At 49.3% G+C, this 20390-nt stretch overlaps 1 long non-coding RNA gene across 1 annotated transcript; it reads left to right on the forward strand.

The window, feature by feature from the left end:
• Positions 1 to 1414: 1414 nt before the first annotated feature.
• On the forward strand, positions 1415 to 19928 carry LOC129622322 (uncharacterized). The gene is made up of 3 exons (XR_008699900.1): positions 1415 to 1670; positions 17558 to 17601; positions 18376 to 19928. It is a non-coding gene; the product is annotated as an uncharacterized LOC129622322 (long non-coding RNA).
• The last annotated feature ends 462 nt before the right edge of the window (positions 19929 to 20390 follow it).

A 20390-nucleotide genomic window follows, 5' to 3' on the forward strand; every position in this document is an offset into this window, starting at 1 on the left:
ATTGGCTGATGCATGATGGGTTTGCAAATTCCTTAGACCTTAGCCAGGTGAGTATCAGGCGCCAATGGTGCTTAGGACGTGCTTAGGTTGACTTACAGTGCCCCCTGCTGAGAGGAAGCCTGAACAGCAACACAGAGCATCTTGGTTGCCGGGCAAAAGTTCTCCCGGCCAGTGTACTCAACCTCTTTAGTGGACATAAATGCTTAAGGGATTTAAAATTTAAATGTACTTTAAAATTTAAAATGTACTTTAAAATTATTGTGAAAAATCACCGTCTTAAATTGTTAATGTGCTCAGTTGCTAGGTCATGTCTGACGCTTAGCGACCCGCTGAACTGTGGCCCACCAGGCTCCTCTGTCCATCAGATTCTCCGAGGAAAGAATACAGGAGTGGGTAGCCATTTCCTCTCCAGGGGATCTTCCCTACCCAGGGATTGAGCCTGTGTCTCCTGCGTCTCCTGCATTGGCAGGCAGATTCTTACCACTTGAGCTACCTGGGAAGCCCTAAATTGCTAAGATGCAGGGATTGTGTTTATTATTTTGCACATGTCTCTTGAGGGGCTGCCATGGTAACTTATGGAGAGTGTCTTGAGAGTGGAAAGGTCACATGACTTGAGAAGTTTGTAACATTTTAATTTGAAATAATGTGCAGTGTTTATGGGATAACATTAGAAGCTCAAATGTATTTATGGATATTGATTAATCTAAATACCACTTCTGTTTGAGAGAAGTTGTTAAGTATTTTTTATCTTGTCGATAGAGATTGGGTCTATGCTAATGTTCCCTCTTCAGTGGGTTTTTAGGTTAAACGAAGCTGTGCTTCGGTCCTGGAGTGCGCTGGCTGGACCGTGCAGTCCAGTGTTCCTGTGTAGTGGATGCAGAAATGCAGGGGGTCTGTGAGGTACAGGGTCAGCGAGCAGGGCCAAAGAGAGGGCCACTGAAAGGCATGGTCATAGCTGTGGTCAGAAAGGACATCACTTCCTCAGATACAAAGTTGTTTCCTCTCTGACTACTGTTAAGCACTGATGGGGCAGGAAGACCAAGGTTTTAGTTGATTTGGCCCTTTATTTACTTAAACTAAGAAAACGTTTGTTTAAAGAGCTGACGTCAAGTGCCTGGGTTTATATCAGTTCACTTCAGTCGCTCAGTCGTGTCCGACTCTTTGCGACCCCATGGACAGCAGCACCCCAGGCTTCCCAGTCCATTACCAACTCCTGGAGCTTGCTCAAACTCATGTCCATCGAGTCGGTGATACCATCCAACCATCTCATCGTCTGTTGTCCCCTTCTCCTCCTGCCCTCAATCTTTCCCAGCATCAGCGTCTTTTCCAATGAGTCAGCTCTTCACATCAGGTGGGCAAAATATTTATATGCGTGAAATGAGTTCAGTTTCTACATGCAGGCTTCTTATAAAAGCTGTAGAGGAAGGAGGAGGAGATGGAGATGAAGAGGAAGAAGAAGAAAGAGGAGACGGAGGGAAAGGAAGAAGAAGGCCGGCACCCAGAAATCACCATAAAAGCGAATCACGGTCTCAAGATGGCATTTGGCAAGAGTTCCCACAAGGGGGCAGTGCGTCCATAGAGCAGAGAGGGAACAGGTAGTGAGCACGCATTCTGATAAACAAGGCAGCTGTGCAGACCTCTGGGGTCGACTGCAAGGACCCCGAGACTCGGTGAGTGTGGGCGAAAGAAGGGAATGTGGGAGGTAAAGGTGGAGGACACAGCCCAGAACGCAGTGGGTCTGCCAGAGGGGACGGGGGCTGGGTCAGGTTGTGGGGGCTGCAGGCAGCCACACGCGGTGGGCACATGGGAACCAGGCCGGGGCGCTGGGGTGCTGTGGTGGCTGTCCTCGTCCCCCCGACCTGGCTGTGGCGATGATCAAATGCTTTCACACATGGCTCTTGAGAAGGCAGGAAAGTGGCCGCTGGGCGGGCCTGGAGGAGGGGCAGAAAATGAGAGAAGAGCCCCCTGTCTTTCCCCTGCCTGCCTGCTTCTCCCTGAGTCTCCCTCCTCTGCAGCTGCCTCTGCGCCAGGCAGGTCTGTGCGGCCGGTGAAGGCCGGTGACTGCAGTGGCCCGATCACCTGTCTTTCTGGAGGCCAGAAGTCCCAGGGTCTTGCTGGATCTCAGGATATCAGCCCACCAGGATGATGGTGCCAGCAGAGTCCTATTTCAGGGCCTGGGCTCAGATCCCTCACACCCTCACTGCCCCTGGAAGCTGTTTTGCCCTGGGCTCCTGCCACCCAGCCACTCCCCCTGGTGGTCACCTAGGAGAACATGAAGTGAAGTGAAGTGAAGTTGCTCAGTCCTGTCTGACTCTTTGCCACCCCATGGACTGTAGCCTACCAGGCTCCTCCCTCCATGGGATTCTCCAGGCAAGAGTACTGGAGTGGGTTGCCATTTCCTTCTCCAGGGGATCTTCCCTACCCAGGGATCGAACCCAGGTCTCCCGCGTTCCAGGCAAATGCTTTAACCTCTGAGCCACCAGGGAAGCCCATGGAGAACATGATCTGCTTCCAATTCTTTGTGAACAGGCTTCAGAGCATGAATATCCTCTGAGTTGGCAAAGTTTCATTATTTAACATTAGTCTGTATTTGGGAAATAGCCAAACTTTTACTGGCCTCAAGAGTGCCCCCTATCATAAGGTCAGTGATGGAGTAGTTAGTAGTTGAACCCAGAAGAGGGTCAACCCGTGTTTGTTGACGTGAACCAAGAGATGGAATGGTGGTTACAAAGGTACAGATGCTTCATTTGCTTGTGGAACTTTCAAGTGAGATCTTCCAAGCTGTTAAGAGGATGCTCAGATATCATTATGTTGGTGTGTTTACTTGGGAAAATAGACGATGGATTACAATTGTGTTGTAGTTCAGCTTCCCAACAAGTACGCCAAGAATGCTTCACTTTTCTCTCTCTGTAACAGAAAGGTAATTAACCCAGTGATCAAACCCCTCTGTGCCCTGGTTTCCTCACTTCTAAAATAAGAACAAACCTGATGCGGCTGGGTTGAGGATTAGAAGAGGTACCTTTGTCAAATGCTGCTGGGGAAGATTGAAGGCAGGAGGAGAAGGGGACGACAGAGGATGTGATGGTTGGATGGCATCACCGACTCAATCAATGGACATGAGTTTGGGTGAATTCCAGGAGTTGGTGATGGACAAGGAAGCCTGGTGTGCTGCGGTTCATGGGGTCGCAAAGAGTCACAACTGAGCGACTGAACTGAACTGAAATGCACTGCTGGGCTCAGATGATTGCATAAAGAGGATGTGGTACATTTATACTGTGGATATTACTCAGCCATAAAAGGGAAAGAAAGTAGGTTCTTTGTAGAGATGTCGATGGACCTAGAGTCTGTCATACAGATTGAAGTAAGTCAGAAAAACAAATACTGTATATTAATGTACATTAATTGTAGAATCTAGAAAAATGGTACAGATGAACCTATCTGCAGGGCAGGAATAGAGACACAGATGTAGAGAGGGGACCTGTGGACGCGCTGAGGGAAGGAAAGGCTGGGATAAATGGAGAGAGTAGAACTGGCCTATTATATGCTGCCATGCGTAAAACAGAGGGCTGGCGGGGAAGCTGCCTACGGCACCGGGGGCGGCTGGGCGCTCTGCGGTGTCTGGACGGGCGGGATGGGGGTGGCAGGGAGGGACTTTCACGAGGGAAGGGATATGTGTGTATGTATAGCCGATTCACTTCATTGTACAGCAGAGACTAATACAACATCGTAAAGCAACTAGACCTCCCCCCACCAAAAAAGTTACCTGGCGAGTTGTATAAAGTTGCAGACCATAGTGGCGCGCACGCCCCTCATCCCCAAGTCTAAACATGCAGGTGTTGAGTCATGCTGTCTTGTGAGTTCCCCTTGTCCTGGAGTGCCCTTCAACTGGCAGCGGGAGACCCAAGGGGCTGCCTCTTAGACACTAGCTCAGGGGCTTGGAGCCCTTTGCTAGGGAGTACAGGTCTGGAAATCAGCTCCAGTGTGGGACAGCTGGTTGGTGGCATTTCCCAGTCCCCACTGTCCTGCCTACCCTGTCCATCCCGTGGGCAATTGCTATGTGATCCCAGCAGAGGCCAGCAGGTGGCAGAAGACACACACCATGGCCCCCACTCGGCCCCCCGTTCGGCTTTTCCCAGAAGGAAAGGTCTATTTCTAACCCAGCTTGGCTTTATGGCAGTGCCTAATGACATGGAAAGGAACATGCAATAACTACTGGTATTTCTGCAAATACACATGCCTAGAGCAGCTGCCCCTTCAGGGTGAGGACAGAGGGAACGCTCAGCGAGAGGGCTCCTGAGGACAGTCTATAAAAGGAAAACTTTGTGGGTTTTTAATTGAAGAGCCTCTCAGCTAACCTTTGTGACTCATCAAAAGAAATATTTTGAACCCGGAAGGAGAGTAATAATACACTTTTTGGGTTGTAACTTGGTCCTCCCTTGCCCTGCCCATCCTCCTGCCCCCCACCCCACCCCCCACCAACAAGGGCAGATTTCAGAAGGACCAGCCTGTGGGGCAGAGCCCGCACTTCCCGAACTGATGTTGCTTACTTTCCTGTCCTTTGGTCCTGGCAAGTTGCCTGCTTCTTGGGTTTGTCTTTTCTCTGCAAGACAGTCGATTTGAATCTCATTCTGCCATTAATAAAACGTATACTCAATGGATGTGAACCTGAAGAGGAGACACATCACAGCAAAGCAAAAAATGTCATTTGTCAATGAGGGAGCAGTGAGGATTGGACAGTTAGAACCTTACATGGAACAACGGACGGGTTCAAAACTGGGAAAGAAGTACGTCAAGGCTGTATCTTGTCACCTTGTTTATTTAACTTAATGGCACCCCACTCCAGTACTTTTGCCTAGAAAATCCCACGGACGGAGGAGCCTGGTAGGCTGCAATCCACGGGGTCGCTAGAGTCGGGCACGACTGAGCGACTTCACTTTCACGCATTGGAGAAGGAAATGGCAGCCCACTCCAGTGTTCTTGCCCAGAGAATCCCAGGGACGGGAAGCCTGGTGGGCTGCCGTGTATGGGGTCGCACAGAGTCGGATACGACTAAAGCGATGCAGCAGCAGCAGAGCACATCATGCGAAGTGCTGGGCTGGATGAATCCCAAGCTGGAATCAAGATTGCCGGGAGAAATATCAACAACCTCAGACATGCAGATAATGCTACTCTAATGATCACTTCATGGGAAATATATGGGGAAACAGTGGAAAGAGTGTCAGACTTCATTTTGGGGGGCTCCAAAATCACTGCAGATGGTGACTACAGCCATGAAATTAAAAGATGCTTACTCCTTGGAAGAAAAGTTATGACCAACCTAGATAGCATATTGAAAAGCAGAGACATTACTTTGCCAACAAAGGTCTGTCTAGTCAAGGCTATGGTTTTTCCAGTGGTCATGTATGAATGTGAGAGTTGGACTATAAAGAAAGCTGAGCACAGAAGAATTGATGCTTTTGAACTGTGGTGTTGGAGAACACTCTTGAGACTCCCTTGGACTGCAAGGAGATCCAACCAGTCCATCCTAAAGGAGATCAGCCTGGGTGATCATTGGAAGGACTGATGTTGAAGCTGAAACTCCAATATTTTGGCCACCTGATGCGAATACCCAGCTCATTGGAAAAGACCCTGATGCTGGGAAAGACTGAAGGCAAAAGAAGAGGGTAGCAGAGGATGAGGTGGTTCCATAGCATCGCCAACTCAGTGGACATGAATTTAGGCAAACACCAGGAGACAGTGAGGGACAGGGAAGCCTGGAGTGCTGCAGTCCACAGCGTCGCAGAGGTCAGACATTCCTTAGTGACTGAACGCCAACAATTTTAATATGTGTGGACACTTTAAAACACTGTAGTGAAATACACAGCAAAAAGTTGACCATCTTAAGCCTTTTAAGTGTATGTGTGTGTTACTTGGTCAGTCGTGTTGGACACTTTGTGATCCCATGGACTGTAGCCCACCAGGATCCTCTGTCCATGGGATTCTCCAGGCAAGGATACTGGGGAGTGGGTTGCCATGCCCTTCTCCAAGGGATCTTCTTGACCCAGGGATCGAACCTGTGTCTCCTGCATTACAGGCGGATTCTTTACTTTCTGAGCCACCAGGGAAGCCCTTTAAGTGTATAGTTTGGTGGCATTTAATACATTTTTAAAGCAACTGTTTATTTTTTTCAAAAATTAGTACTTTAAAATTTTTATTTATTTTTGGCTGCTCTTCAGTGTAACCATCTCTATCATCCATCTCCCCAGGTTTTCCTCTCGTAAAATAGAAACTCTGTATCCATTAAACCCTAAACTCGCCATTGTCCTCTCCCGTGAACCCTGGCAACCACCGCCCCACTTGCCGTCTCTGTGAGTCCGATTACTCTAAAAGCCTTGTGTAAGGGCAGTCACACAGGGCTTGTTCTTGTCTGGCTCCTTTCATTTAGCACAGTGTCCTCAGGGTTCATCCATCCTGTAGCAGGTGTCAGAACTTCCTTCCTTTTGGTGGGTGAGTGATACTCCACTGCACATGTAGACCACATTCTGTTTATCTATTCCTCTGCCGATGGATGCTTGGATGGTTCCCACATTTTGGCTATTGTGAATGAGGCTGCAATGAACACGGGTGGGCAGATACCTCTGCTGAGACCTGCTTTCAATTCTTTTGGGTCTATGCTCCCACGTGGGATGGCTGGACATGTGGTCGTTTTATTTTTAATCTTTTGAGCAGCTGCTCTACTGTGTTCCACAATGGCTGCCCCATTTTACGTTCCCAACAACAGTGCATATGCGTTCCAATTTCTCCACATCCTTCCCAACACGTGTTATTTCTGTTTCTTTTTTTCTGGATAGTAGCCATCCTAATGGGTGTGAGCTGGTGTGTAGACACTAGACACTGTTCTTTTTTTTTTTTTTTCCTAGTACTTGCTCCTGAGTTGGCTGTGTGTGCATGCTAAGTTGCTTCAGTTGTGTCTGACTCTTTGCAGCCCCACAGGCTGTATTCTGCCAGGCTCCTCTGTCCATGGGGTTCTCCAGGCAAGAATACTGGAGTGGGTTGCCATTTCCTCCTCCAGGGCATCTTCTTGGCCCAGGGATTGAACCCATGTCTCCTGCATCTCCTGCATTGGCAGGCGGATTCTTTACCACTAGCAGCACCTGGGCAGCCTAGGCAGATTGATATCTTCTTATGACGGTGGTCTTGCGATAGATAGCTCTCCCCCGTGCCACCTTCTGGAGCCTCCGCCCACAGAGCCCTTCGATTGTGGGTACTTCTAAGTCCGGCCTTGCTACCCCAGGGACCCACTTGAAAGCAGCTTCATTTGGCCCAATGTCAGGTCACTGGGATTTCGTGAGGTGCCCCCAGGCCACTGCTGAAGAGGACACAACTGCAGGCCCTCTAGGGACAGGAACAAGGCAGGCTGGTTTGTGAACTGCACAGTGTGACCCTCCTGCCACACACGGCTGGACGGTTCCAGGAGTTCTTTCCTTGCTGAGCCTCTCCCTGGGATGGGGCCGAAGAGGTCGGGAAACTTGAAGCTCTCTTCCTGGCCAGCACGCCTCAAGGCCTCGACAATAACATCCAGTAACACTGCCAGCAACTTGGCGCCTGCCCATTTGTCCAAAAGCAGCAGAAACACCAGAGGTGTTGGCCCACCGTGCCCTCAGTCACCCGCAGCATTCTCTGAGGGTCAACTGCCGTCTGTTGGTGGGTTAGTCTCTTATTTCTAGATTTGTTTACTTTTAAAACTTTCTTGCACATCCCCTAAGAGCTACACTGTGGCAGACACAAGTCAGGAAGAGGCAGTCTGCCCCCACAGAGCTGAGCTTGACGGAGGAGGGGGAGACCCCAGGGCACAGTGTGGCAAGCTTCTGCAGGAAGGATCGGGGTGCTGGCTGTGGTGGTGGATGACCTGGGTGGTGCCCTCGGGCTGGCCTGCACCCGAGTCCCAGGTTGGCCACTTATTTGCTCTGTGTCCTGGGCAAAAACAAAAGTGAGGATAGCTATCTTGGAGTTGGGGGAAGGTTTGGACAAGCTATTGATAAGTATGGGCTTTTCACGTGGCGCTATGGTGAAGCATTTGTCTGCCAATGCAGGAGACTTTGGTTGAATCCCTGGGTCAGGAAGATCCTCTGGAGAAGGAAATGGCACCCCACTCCAGTACTCTTGCCTGGGAAATCCAGTGGACAGATGAGCCTGGTGGGTCCTCTGGGGTTGCATGAGTTGGACACGACTGAAATGACTTAGCATGCAATGATGGATAGAGAAGGCCTCTGGGACAGAAGCAGAGGTGCTTGTCAGTGTTCTTGTTGCCAGGTCCAAGCTCACCCTGCTTGCCGCAGGCCAAGCCAATGAATCCAAGAGATGAGGGGTTGAGGCAAGGGAAACGACTTCAGTCGGGCAGCTGGCTGACCAAGAAGAGGGCAGGCTAGAGCCTCAAAATAACCATCTTATTGGGGTCTGGATGCCAGGTTCTTTTCTAGACCAGAGATGGGAGAAGGTGAAGAAGCAAAGTAAAAAGGCCATTAGTTCTAGGATGTCAAGCCTCAGGCGGGGGATGTGTTCATTTCTTCCTTCCTGCCATCCACAGGTGGACAAGTTCTGAAGAGAGGCTCTCTAACAGTCAGGCAGAGGGGCAGGGTCCTCTGAGGCAGGCCATTCTGTGTGACTGTAACAGCGAAAACAACGAAAAGCGAGTCAGAGAGTCTTCTCTGCACCCTTCTCACTCTTTCCCCTCTGGCTGTCTGCTTAGCACGAGATGGGAGAGAGAGGAGCAAGGTCAGGGTGTGAGACTGGGAGCCTCGGTCCTCTGGTGGAACCCAGCAGACAGACAACAGCAACTCCCTGGCAGACAGACAGGCAGACGTGCTCCCTGCAGTGGGGAGGGGAGAGGGAGGCAGCCCTCCCCGCTCGGGTCATCGATAAGTCCCCACACAGGAGCGGCCACTGTCTGACTCAACTGGTACTTGGACTTCGGAAGGGCTCAGCTTCCCAGCTGAAGGCTCTGCCCAGATTTCTGCTCTGTTCCTGCATTCAGCCAATGGCCAGGCTGCCCAGGGCAGGTACAATTCATTCAAGAGCAGGAGAGTTCCAGTTTTATTATGAAAACAAATCACAGCATTCATTAAGCGTTGTAAGGTTTAAGATGTTTGTTGGCTGATAATTAATGGGTTATTCATGAGTAATGGTTTTTATTAAGTGGAAGCTTATAACTTGGTTCTTAGTAGTCATCTTGGTTAACTGTTTATAGTTTGAAATACAGTAATTCCACTACATTTGAACCTTCAAGTTGCAAATTTTCAAAGGTGCGAATCACGTGAGTTAGTCCATGTTTCTGCTGTATGTTGTCGTGTGCTTGCATCCTCCTCTACAAGGGGTTGTGCTTTTGTGTACTTTACTGTACAGGACTGTATCAGTTCAGTTCAGTCGCTCGGTCGCGTCCGACTGTTTGTGACCCCACAGACTGCAGCATGCCACGGTGATCCCATGGCCTCCCTATCCATTACCAATTCCTGGGGTTTACTCAAACACAGGTCTACTGAGTCGGTGATGCCATCCAGCCATCTCATCCTCTCTTGTCCCCTTCTCCCGCCCTCAATCTTTTCCAGCATCAGGCTCTATTCAAATGAGTCAGTTCTTTGCATCAGGTGGACAAAGTATTAGAGTTTCAGCATCAGTCCTTCCAATGAATAGTCAGGGCTGATTTTCTTTAGGACGGACCGGTTGGATCTCCTTGCAGTCCAAGGGACTCTCAAGAGTCTTCTCCAACACCACAGTTCAAAAGCATCAATTCTTCACTGCTCAACTTTCTTCACAGTCCAACTCTCACATCCATACATGACTATTGGAAAAACCATAGCTTTGATTAGATGGATCTTTTGAAAAAGCATGCCTTTGATTAGATGGTCTTTGTTGGCATAGAGTACAGTCATGCAGTGCAGTCCTACAGTATTGGTTTAACCCCAGGATGTCTGGAAACATGAGGATAAGTAGCAGTGACATAGCTGGTACAACTGTTCTTTTCAAGGCACAGAACTGTAAGATTAAAAATGTTTTCTTATTTTTTGTGTTTTTTAAAAATAATCTTTACTTTTACTTATTTATTTGGCTGCGCTGGGTCTTAGTTGCAGCATGTGGGATCTAGCTCCCTGACCAGGGATCAAACCCTGGGCCCCTTCATTGGGAGCGCGGAGTCTTAGCCCATGGACCACCAGGGAAGCCCCTGTGTTGTTTTTTATGGATTATTTGTGCAAAAAGTATGATAAACCTATTACAGTACACTCCTATATAGCCGGTTGTGTTAGTTGGGTACCTAGGCTAACTTTGCTGGACTTAATGAAGAAGTTGGACTTATGAAGGAACTCAGAAAGGAACTCATGTGCACACAGGGGACTTAACTGTATCTAATAAACCCTGCCAGAGACATGGCGTATGCACGTTTATCCAAAGGGAGCAGGAGTATCCCGTTTGCTGACTTCATTCTTTTTTTGTGACACACCCATGTGACAGCACAGTGCCCGGATGATAGCCGGGGAGACAGGGCTGAGACTAAGGGTGCAGGGAGGCTGCAGGGGGCCGTGAGGGGCAGGCCCGGGGGCCGTGAGGGGCAGGCCCGGGGGCCGTGAGGACAGCTCATTTTGGTCATGGCTTCCCACAGCACATGCATCCCAAGTCCTGGTCAGTCGACCTCTGTTTTTGGCACTAGTTCTGTTGATCTGAAATAAACAAATGGCCAGATATTTCTCCAGCAAAAATGAGTTTATTGCAGAGAATTGCAATTTGGGGTTTGCAACCACGGTGAGCCACACATAGAAGTGAAGAGGCAGTTGGCATGGTTATAGTAAATAGGCGTCTGTGGCTTCTCACCGGCTATGCCGTGCCCAGGAACGAAGAGGAGTCCTTGTTCTCCCGTCAGGCTCTGCTGTGGCTGCAGGATGTGAGGGCGCTCTCTTCTGGTCTCCTGTCTCTACTTAATTCAGGTTTCTGTTTTTTTTTTTTTTTTTCCTCTTTACAGCTTTAAAAAGAAATCAGTTTCACGTCTTCTTTTTTTAATGGATTCTTCAGTCCAGTTCAGTTCAGTCGCTCAGTCATGTCCGACTCTTTGCAACCCCATGAATCGCAGCACGCCAGGCCTCCCTGTCCGTCACCAACTCCCGGAGTTCACTCAGGCTCACGTCCATCGAGTCAGTGATGCCATCCAGCCATCTCATCCTCTGTCATCCCCTTCTCCTCCTGCCCCCAATCCCTCCCAGCATCAGAGTCTTTTCCAATGAGTCAACTCTTCGCATGAGGTGGCCAAAGTACTGCAGTTTCAGCTTCCGCATCATTCCCTCCAAAGAAATCCCAGGGCTGATCTCCTTCAGAATGGACTGGTTGGATCTCCTTGCAGTCCAAGGGACTCTCAAGAGTCTTCTCCAACACCACAGTTCAAAAGCATCAATTCTTCAGCGCTCAGCCTTCTTCACAGTCCAACTCTCACATCCATACATGACCACAGGAAAAACCATAGCCTCGACTAGACATACCTTTGTTGGCAAAGTAATGTCTCTGCTTTTGAATATGCTATCTAGGTTGGTCATAACTTTCCTTCCAAGCAGTAAGCGTCTTTTAATTTCATGGCTGCAGTCACCATCTGCAGTGATTTTGGAACCCAGAAAAATAGTCTGACACTGTTTCCACTGTTTCCCTATCTATTTCCCATGAAGTTATAGGACCGGATGCCATGATCTTCGTTTTCTGAATGTTGAGCTTTAAGCCAACTTTTTCACTCTCCACTTTTACTTTCATCAAGAGGCTTTTTAGTTCATCTTCACTTTCTTTTATTTATTTTGAATGTTTGTTTATTTCACTGCACTCGGTCTCAGTTACAGCACGTAGGATGTTTAGTGCTAACTCTTAGCTGTGGCATGTGGGATCTCGTTCCTTGACTAGGTATCCAACTTGGGCCCCCTGCACTGGGAGCTCGGGTGTCTTAGCCACATGGACCACCAGGGAAGTCCTCATTTGTTCACAGTTCTGAGATACACTTGCTGGTGTTTGAGAAGCTCTTTTTGCCGGAGAGAAGTTCACCTTTGGGGCAGGTGATTTAAAATGCAAACTCGTTGTATCTATGGGTGTGGAAGGCAGGAGAGGATGACCAATGCTGATCCCATTTGGCCACTCATGAGCTAACGACTCTGCCCACTTTCCCCTGTAGGTTATGTCTTCCCCTTTGTCATGGCTCTTCTTCCAAACTCAGCACGGGCAGGGTCTGCCTGGCCTTTTCTTCTCCTGGAAGGGTTACTGAGTGTGGAGAACCCGCCTCCCTCCCAAAGATGAGAAGCACAACCCTTGGGAGGAAGAAGGACAGAAAGTGAGGTCAGCTTGTCTGACCGGGAGCCTGAGAAACTCGAAGGCTGTAGAATCTTTGCTGAGTCGGGGCATTAGCTAGCCTCCTCTATTTGTGCAAATTCCTTGGAGTTTGGTTGCAAACGGTCGGGCACCTTCTTGTGGCTTGTGAAATGGGGAATGTGGGCAGTGTTCAGCAGAGAGCGAGGGCCACGGCTGGGCGAGCCTCCGTGGTCCTTTCATGCCTGGCCGTTGCAACCTTTAATTTGGGGGCAGCTGTGGCATGGTTGGTGTTATTCGGGGTTTGGGCTTTAAGAGAATCTGGGCTGATGTCTTTGTTATTTCACAGAAACTGGCAGCCACGGCTGGCACGTCCGGGGGTGCTGATCATCCTGGGTTTGCCCACACCTTTCCAGGACAGTGGGGTCGGGGAAGGGAGTGTGGTCAGCTTGCTGACCTGCAAACACCAGCTGTGGGTGCCTCGCATGCCTGGTCAAGAATTTTCCCAGGCTCAGGGCATGTGTCCCTTTGACAGAATAACACAGGTGACCTTCACCGCTTGCCCCCTAAAGAAGCAGCTTCCTGGCCTGTTTTCTAGTGAGGAATAAAGAGAAATTTGGTCCTCTAGAATCTGGCTAGGCCCTGCAGGGTGACACACGTCTGTACTCACGTCTGCAGTGTCCCTTCCCTCTGACTCTGACAGACTCATCTGTCTCCATTGAATGACTGCTCATGGCTCATCAGGGGTCCTTCAACTTATTTCCGGGTAATCTCTAACCATCACGCTGGCCTTTCTTGGGCAGTCCGGGAACTCACAGGGTTGATCCTTGGGGCAATGTTTCCCCCTGGGGAACCTGTCCTCTGTGGGGTCCCCTCCTCTGTGGGGGGATGGAATGCATCTGTCTGGGGTGGAATGCTTTACGTCTGTCTGTTTCTCCAGGGATGTCCCAGAGTCCAGGTTATGGGTCCCATTCCGGCTTTTTGATGGTGTGTCCTGATACAGACCCCCTTGTTCTAGAAGTGATGGGATACCAGGGAATCCCTCCTGGCCTCTGATTCCATGTAACCACAATCTTCTGCCGGAACAGAGGTGCAGACAACATGTTCAATAAAGAAGGACAGGGACTGAGATGTAGACACAATTTTTTATAGAACAGAGGTGAAGAACTTTTAAAGGTATTTAGATAAAATTTGTGTGAAAGATAAGGTGGCCTTAATGAATTTTGGTAATTGTGTGTAGTTATGTGGCTTTCCAGGTGGCCCTAGTGGTAAAGAAACCACCTGCCAGTGCAGGAGATGTAAGAGACACAGCTTCGATCTCTGGGTGGGCATCGAGGAGGGCCTGGCAGCCCACTCCAGCATTCTTACTTGGAGAATCCCATGGACAGAGGAGCCTGGTGGGCTAGGTCTGTGGGGTCGCACAGAGTCGGACACGCCTGAGTGACGACATGTTGCACATACGTGGCTGTGTGATCACCACCCAAAGCCTCCCTTTCCATCTCTTTGCAGCCACCCCCACCCCTTGGCCCCGGAACCCCGTGATCTGTTTTCTATCACGATGGTTTTGCCTTTTCTAGAACTTCAGATAGGGGCTTCCCTGATGGCTCTGGTTAAGAATCTGCCTGCAACGCAGGAGACCTGGGTTCAATCCCTGGGTCAGAAAGATGCCCTGGAGAAGAGAATGGCTAGCCACTCCAGTATTCTTGCCTGGAGAATCCCACAGACAGAGGAGCCTGGCAGGCTACTGTCCGTGGAGTCGAAAAGAGTCGCTCATGACTGAGTGACTAACAGCAGCACTGGGGCCCACTGAAACAAGAGAAGCCGTCACAAAGGGAAGCTCTCGCTGCACAGCAACAAGGGCCCAGCACAGCCAGAAATAAAATACATACACAGGATCAAACAGTGTGCAGTCTCTGCATCTGGCTTCCTTCCTTTAGCAGAATCTGTTTGGGTCTTGTCCCTGTCCTTGATGCTTTTGAACTGTGGTGTTGGAGAAGACTCTTGAGAGTCCCTTGGACTGCAAGGAGATCCAACCAGTCCATTCTGAAGGAGATCAGCCCTGGGATTTCTTTGGAGGGAAAGATGCGGAAGCTGAAACTCCAGTACTTTGGCCACCTCATGCGAAGAGCTGACTCATTGGAAAAGACTCTGATGCTAGGAGGGATTGGGGGCAGGAGGAGAAGGGGACGACAGAGGATGAGATGGCTGGATGGCATCACTGACTCGATGGACGTGAGTCTGAGTGAACTCCGGGAGTTGATGATGGACAGGGAGGCCCGGCGTGCTGCGATTCATGGGGTCGCAAAGAGTCGGACACGACTGAGCGACTGAACTGAACTGAACCTGTCCTCGTGGGTGTCAGCAGTGGGTCCTCGTTATTGCTGGGTGGCTTTGCCCTGTATGAATGTACCACCACTCGCCTTCTTTACTCACCAGATAATGGACGTTAAAGGTGTTTCCAGTTTGGGGTGATTGGGAATAAAGCTGTTGAGGGCATTCACGTACAGGTCTTTGTGAGGACTTCTCTCTTCATTTTTCTCGGGTCTGCTGGATCCCAGGGTAGATGTTATGTTTAATTTTGTAAGATAATGCCTAACTGTTTTCCAAGGTGACTGGAACAATTTGTTTCCCAAATGGGTACTTATAGTCCAGGACATGTAACTGGTCTTCCTGACATCCACGGGTTTCTATCTGTGCAATGATTTGCGAGAAGTTTATCGGATCCCACATGTAATTAAGTATGTGGCTTTTAGGGAAAAGATGATTACATATCTCTGGATGTCTTGAACTCTGAGTGTTGAACTCTGAGTGCTGTACGAATGTCTGTGTTGTCCTCCCAAGGGAACCAAAGACTTCTCGCCACAGTCCGAGTATGAGTCAGGCCTTATGAGGATCCTTCCAGCACTCACGTGTCCGCTTTGTGTGTGTGCCTCAAATGAGAGTTTCAAGTTCATCCTTGTTGAGATCATGCCTGCGGGCGAGAGGGAAAAATATCTGAGGCTGTCAAATCAGGTGGGAAGTGATGTCTTGCTGAACTGTTTTGTTTCCTGACCTTTATCTCATGTGAGGTGGGGGCAGGCTGGGTCAAGTTTAAATCCAAGATGACAAGTGTCTGAGGCTAAGCAAGGTTTCTGCTAAGTGCTTGCTTGGGGTCAATGACTCTGTGTCTCACACCTGGTGAAAACTGACTCCCAGTTGAAAAAAAGAGCTATGGGCCCGAAACACTTGACTTGGCTTTGGACCTGAGTGCCTGGCTGTTTTACAGAGCCCTTGGGGGACGCTGGGATCCTGTTTGTCTGCTGTATTTTGTTTCCTGGCGCTCGGGCTTAGTTGCTCCACGGCACATGGATCTTCCGAGATCAGGGATCAAATCCAAGTCTCCCGCATGGGCAGGTGGATTCTTCGCCATTGAGCCACCAGGGAAACCTCAGGCACTGTATTTTGGAAGCCGCTTGCACATCGTGTCTTTCTGCCTTCCAAAGTGTGAAATGGTTGCTTCTTTTGAAATCAGTTTTGCCAATTCATTTGATGACTTAAAAAAAAGTTACGGGACTTCCCTGTGGTCCAGTGGTTGCCTCCACTGCAGGCATGGGTTTGATCTCTGGTCAGGGAACTAAGATCCTGCTGGCAGCATAATGTGGCCAAGAAAAAAAATGTATTGGCTCAAGTAACTGAAAAGTTAAAGGGAGATTTAACCCAAGTTGATCCAAGAGTTTGAGTGGATATTTCCTCCTCTTCATTGCTAACTCTGAGCCAGCTTATTGTTTGTTTGTTTGTTTTAGCTTAGAAATATTTTATTATTTTTGTTATTGTGATTAAAATATACATAACTCAAATTTGCCATTTTAACCATGTTTAAGTGTACAGTTCAGTGATATTAAGTACATTCACATTGTTCTGTAGCCACTGTGCATGCATGCTAAGTCACTTCTGCTGGGTCCAACTCTTTGTGACCCCGTGAACTGTAGCTGGCCAGGCTCCTCTGTCCATGGGATTCTCCAGGCAAGATTACTGGAGTGGGTTGTCATGACCTCCTCCAGGGGTCTTCCTGATCCAGGGATTGAACCACTATCTCTTATATCTCCTGCATTGGCAGGTGGGTTCTTTACCACTAGGGCCGCCGGGGAAGCCCATCACCACAATCCAACTCCAGTACTTTTTCCTCTTCCTGAACCGAAATCCTACTCATGCAACAATAACTTGCATATTTCATGGCAGCGTGAGCTGTGTCTGTGGTCCTGTTATGTCTTCCGATCACGTGACTTGTGGCATTTAGACAGCATCACTTATTCATCACTAGGTAAAATTTGGCCTCAAAAAAAAGGATTTTTCATATTATCCTAAATTCTCAGGATGCTGCCTCACATTTTCACCATTTCTGAGCTGTGGTTGCTGTTGAACCCCTAGTTTATCTGTGAGTGCTCTGGAGTGGGAGTCCAGGCATCTTTGGGGGACACACATGGAGGTTAAGACCCATGGTCAAGTTTAGGTAAGGGTCACTCCATCTAAAGCCTTGTTTGGGGTGGGAAGAGAGGAACGTCTCTATTTTCCCACTGAGAACAGTGAGTCGACACCAGGAAATATCACACCACAAACCTCTGGACTTCAGCTCATTGTTTTTCTTCCTTTCTGAACTTCATGCCTTTTACTTCTTATTTTTAAACTTTTTATTTTGTATTGGGTATAGTCAATTGACAATGTTGTGATAATTTCAGATGGACAACGAAGCCATACATACAAGTGTATCCATTCTCCCCCAAAGCCCCCTCTCCTCCCATCCAGGCTGCCACATAACATTGAGCAGGGTTCCCTGTGCTACACAGTAGGGCTTTGTTGATTACCCATTTTAAGTACAGCAGTGTGCACATGTCCATTCCACACTCCCTAATTATCCTTTCCCCCCATCTGTCCCCCTGGCAACCATAAGTTTGTTCTCTAAGTCTGTGAATCTCTTTCTGGAATACAGCTCATGTTAGAAAAGGTATGGGGGTCCTGTCCCAAGGTTAGAAGGTCCTGGGAGGCCCCTGCATCGGCCCTGTGGCGATGGGAGGCTATCCCTAGCACACGGCCCTCCCGCCTCTAGGTGCCAGTCTTTCATGGGGTCAACTTTTCCCATCATCTTCGTGGGCTCAAGGGCCCTGCCTGCCGTGCTGTGTACGTTCACAAGCAGCTGCCTTGCTGAAAACCTGGCTTTCAAAATCTCTCTGAAAGAGAACAGCATTCAAGATTTTTAATTTGTCTTTGGTCTTCCCAGGTGGCTCTAGTGGTAAAGAACCTGCCTGCCAATGCAGGTTAGAGGTAAGAGACGTGGGTTCAATCCCTGGGTCAGGAAGATCCCCTGGAGGAGGGCATGGCAACCCACTCCAGTGTTCTTGCCTGGAGAACCCCACAGATGAGAGGAGCCTGGTGTCCATGGGGTTGCAAAGAGCTGGACACGACTGAGTGATTTAGCACACGTGTGTGCATACACACACACACACACACACACACACACACAATTTATCTTTAATCCAATGGTCCCAGGACAATTCTGGAGAGTAAAGCACTCCCCTCTATGCACCCTGGTTTATTCTGTAAAGACCATGTTGGGAAACGGCAGTGTTTTTCTGTTTTAAAATAAGTAGGTTTGGAAGGAGCTGGGAAACTGTGGGGTTTAGTTACAAAATGACTGTAATTGTGGGGGAAGTATTTTCTTTCAATTTTGAAATGCATTAAACAAGATATACAGTTTAGAAATAATTTGCTGTTGGAGGAAGGCTCTTTCATCCTCGAGGGAGGGAAGGGTGGTCGTGGGCACGGGGGCAGGGGACCCCAGGAGAACTTGATCTTGTTCTTGCCCAAATTCAAAGCTGCCAAGAGGGGTGAAGTAATGGTGTGGGAGGAGAAAGCCCCTGCTTTTTCTCTCATAAGGAGCAGGAGGGTGCTGGGCTGAGCACAGCTTATCAGGAAGAGAAAATAATCCTGTTGTCAGACTCCCTTGCTGCAGCTGCCCGTGGATGCTGGGGGCAGCCACCTAGGGGCAGGGGTCACCGAGGACACCATGATGGATGGCCCTTCTCTTTGTCTACACAGCTCTCATCAGCGTCATGAACGAAGGTCCACTGAATGCCACGCAATGCCAAGCACCAGGGAAGCCAGGACACAAAGATTCATTCTCACCCTCGAAAGGAGAGAGACAGAGTTCCTGTACAGGATGACACATGAGTGGTGCCTGGTCAGTGGTCAAAGCCAGAGGTCCCAGCCTGCCCTTGGGAGGGGATATCATGGGGGGACTCCATCGGGCAGGAGTTATTGTTGTTTAGTTGCTAAGTTGTGCCTGACTTTGTGAGCCCATGGGCTATAGCCCCCCAGGCTCCTCTGTCCATGGGATTTCTCAGGCAAGAACACTGGAGTGGGTTGCCATTTCCTTCTCCAGGGGATCTTTCCAAGCCAGGGATTGAACCCTGTCTCCTGCATTGGCAGGCAGATTCTTTACCACTGAGCCACCAGGGAAGCCTGGGGTAAGGGTTATAGCAGTGCTTATGGGAAGCACGGGGCTTAGACAGTCTTAGTTGGAATGAGTCAAGCAGAAAGAGCACCCCAGTATAGACCCGCCTACAGAGGACAATCGGGCACTGGGGGTGGGGTGGGCATGGTGTGAGGGGGCAGTGGGGCTGGGACTGGCCTGGTGGAGGCTCCATGAAGGAGAAGGGAAGAGGGCCTGTGAGGCTGGAGGATGAGCAGACTCTGCTCCAAGCGTTTGGACAATGGATGTCTAGGATGGTTCTGGGGGTGAATAGCTGAAGCTTTGTTTCAGACAAACATGCTAGAGGTCCCCAGGCTCATTCATAGAGCCTGCTCCTCCTTCTCTGCTCACTGTCTAGTGACCGGCTGAGTCTGGTTTTACATTCCTTCTCAGGGCTGTCGGCTTGCATCTGCCCACCAGCAGACATCTCTGTTCTGTCAGTGGTCCAAGTGTCAGGCACATATTTGGCTGCTTCTAGAATGACAAGGAGATTGGCAGGCAGTATGTGACTTCTCAGTTTGCTCCTCAGTGTCCCTGGATTTGGGCTTCCCAGATAAAGAACCCATCTGCCAGTGCAGGAGATGTGGGAGACATGGGCTCAATCCCTGGGTCAGTAAGACCCCTTGGAGGAGGAAATGACAACTCACTCCACTATTCTTGCCTGGAAAAATCTCATGGACAGAGGAGACTGCTGGGCTGTAGTCCGGGGGGTTGCAAAGAGTCAGGCATGACTTAGTGACTTGGATTCGGCTAACCTCAGGTTGTGGAGTACTGTAGTGTGTATTTGTTGAAAAAAAAATCTGTGTATACATGGACTTGTGCAGTTCAAATCCATGTTGTTCGTGTCAACTGTACTATTACCACTGTAGTGTGTGTGTGTGTGCGCACGTGCACCCACATGCAAAACATCAGATACCCACACCGCCTGGAGTAGGAAATGGCAGCCCACTCCAGTGTTCTTGCCAGATAATCCCATGGACAGAGGAGCCTGGCAGGCTACAGTCCATGGTCACAAAGAGTAGCATGGGGTTTACCAACACTATCCTATAACACTAACACTTTCACACCCAGGATGGATTTTCTAGCTCCAAGTCACCCTTCGAGGAACTGCCTCATTCTGCACTGCTTTGTATAAATAAAGACTATTGTTTAAGACCAAAAATAAAAAAAAAATACCAACTACACACTGTCTTCCATCCTGTATAAGCCTTCAGTCTGGAGTCTCTCCTGAACTCCAGACACTCCAGCCAGCTGCCTGCTTTACGTCTCCTCCACCTGGACCTCAGTCATGGTGAACTCGACACACCCCAGAGTGAGCTCTCTCCCCAGCCTGTTCTTCCTGCAGCCCACCTCCCACCACTGCATTCTCCCAGCTACTCAAGGTGAAAACTCTGAGTCATCTCTGGTACTTTTTTTTCTTTCACAACTGACACCTGGCCCATCAGTGATTCTGTTGGTTTCACCTTTGCGGTATATCCAGAATCCATCTGCTTCTCTCCACCTGGCACTCAAAGCCATCCTTATACCCTGTCTGGACCACTGCAAGTGATACCCAGCCGGACTCCCCGTGTCTCTCCTCCCT

This window comes from Bubalus kerabau, chromosome 11 (genome assembly GCF_029407905.1).
Source record: "Bubalus kerabau isolate K-KA32 ecotype Philippines breed swamp buffalo chromosome 11, PCC_UOA_SB_1v2, whole genome shotgun sequence".
Lineage (NCBI taxonomy): Eukaryota > Metazoa > Chordata > Mammalia > Artiodactyla > Bovidae > Bubalus > Bubalus kerabau.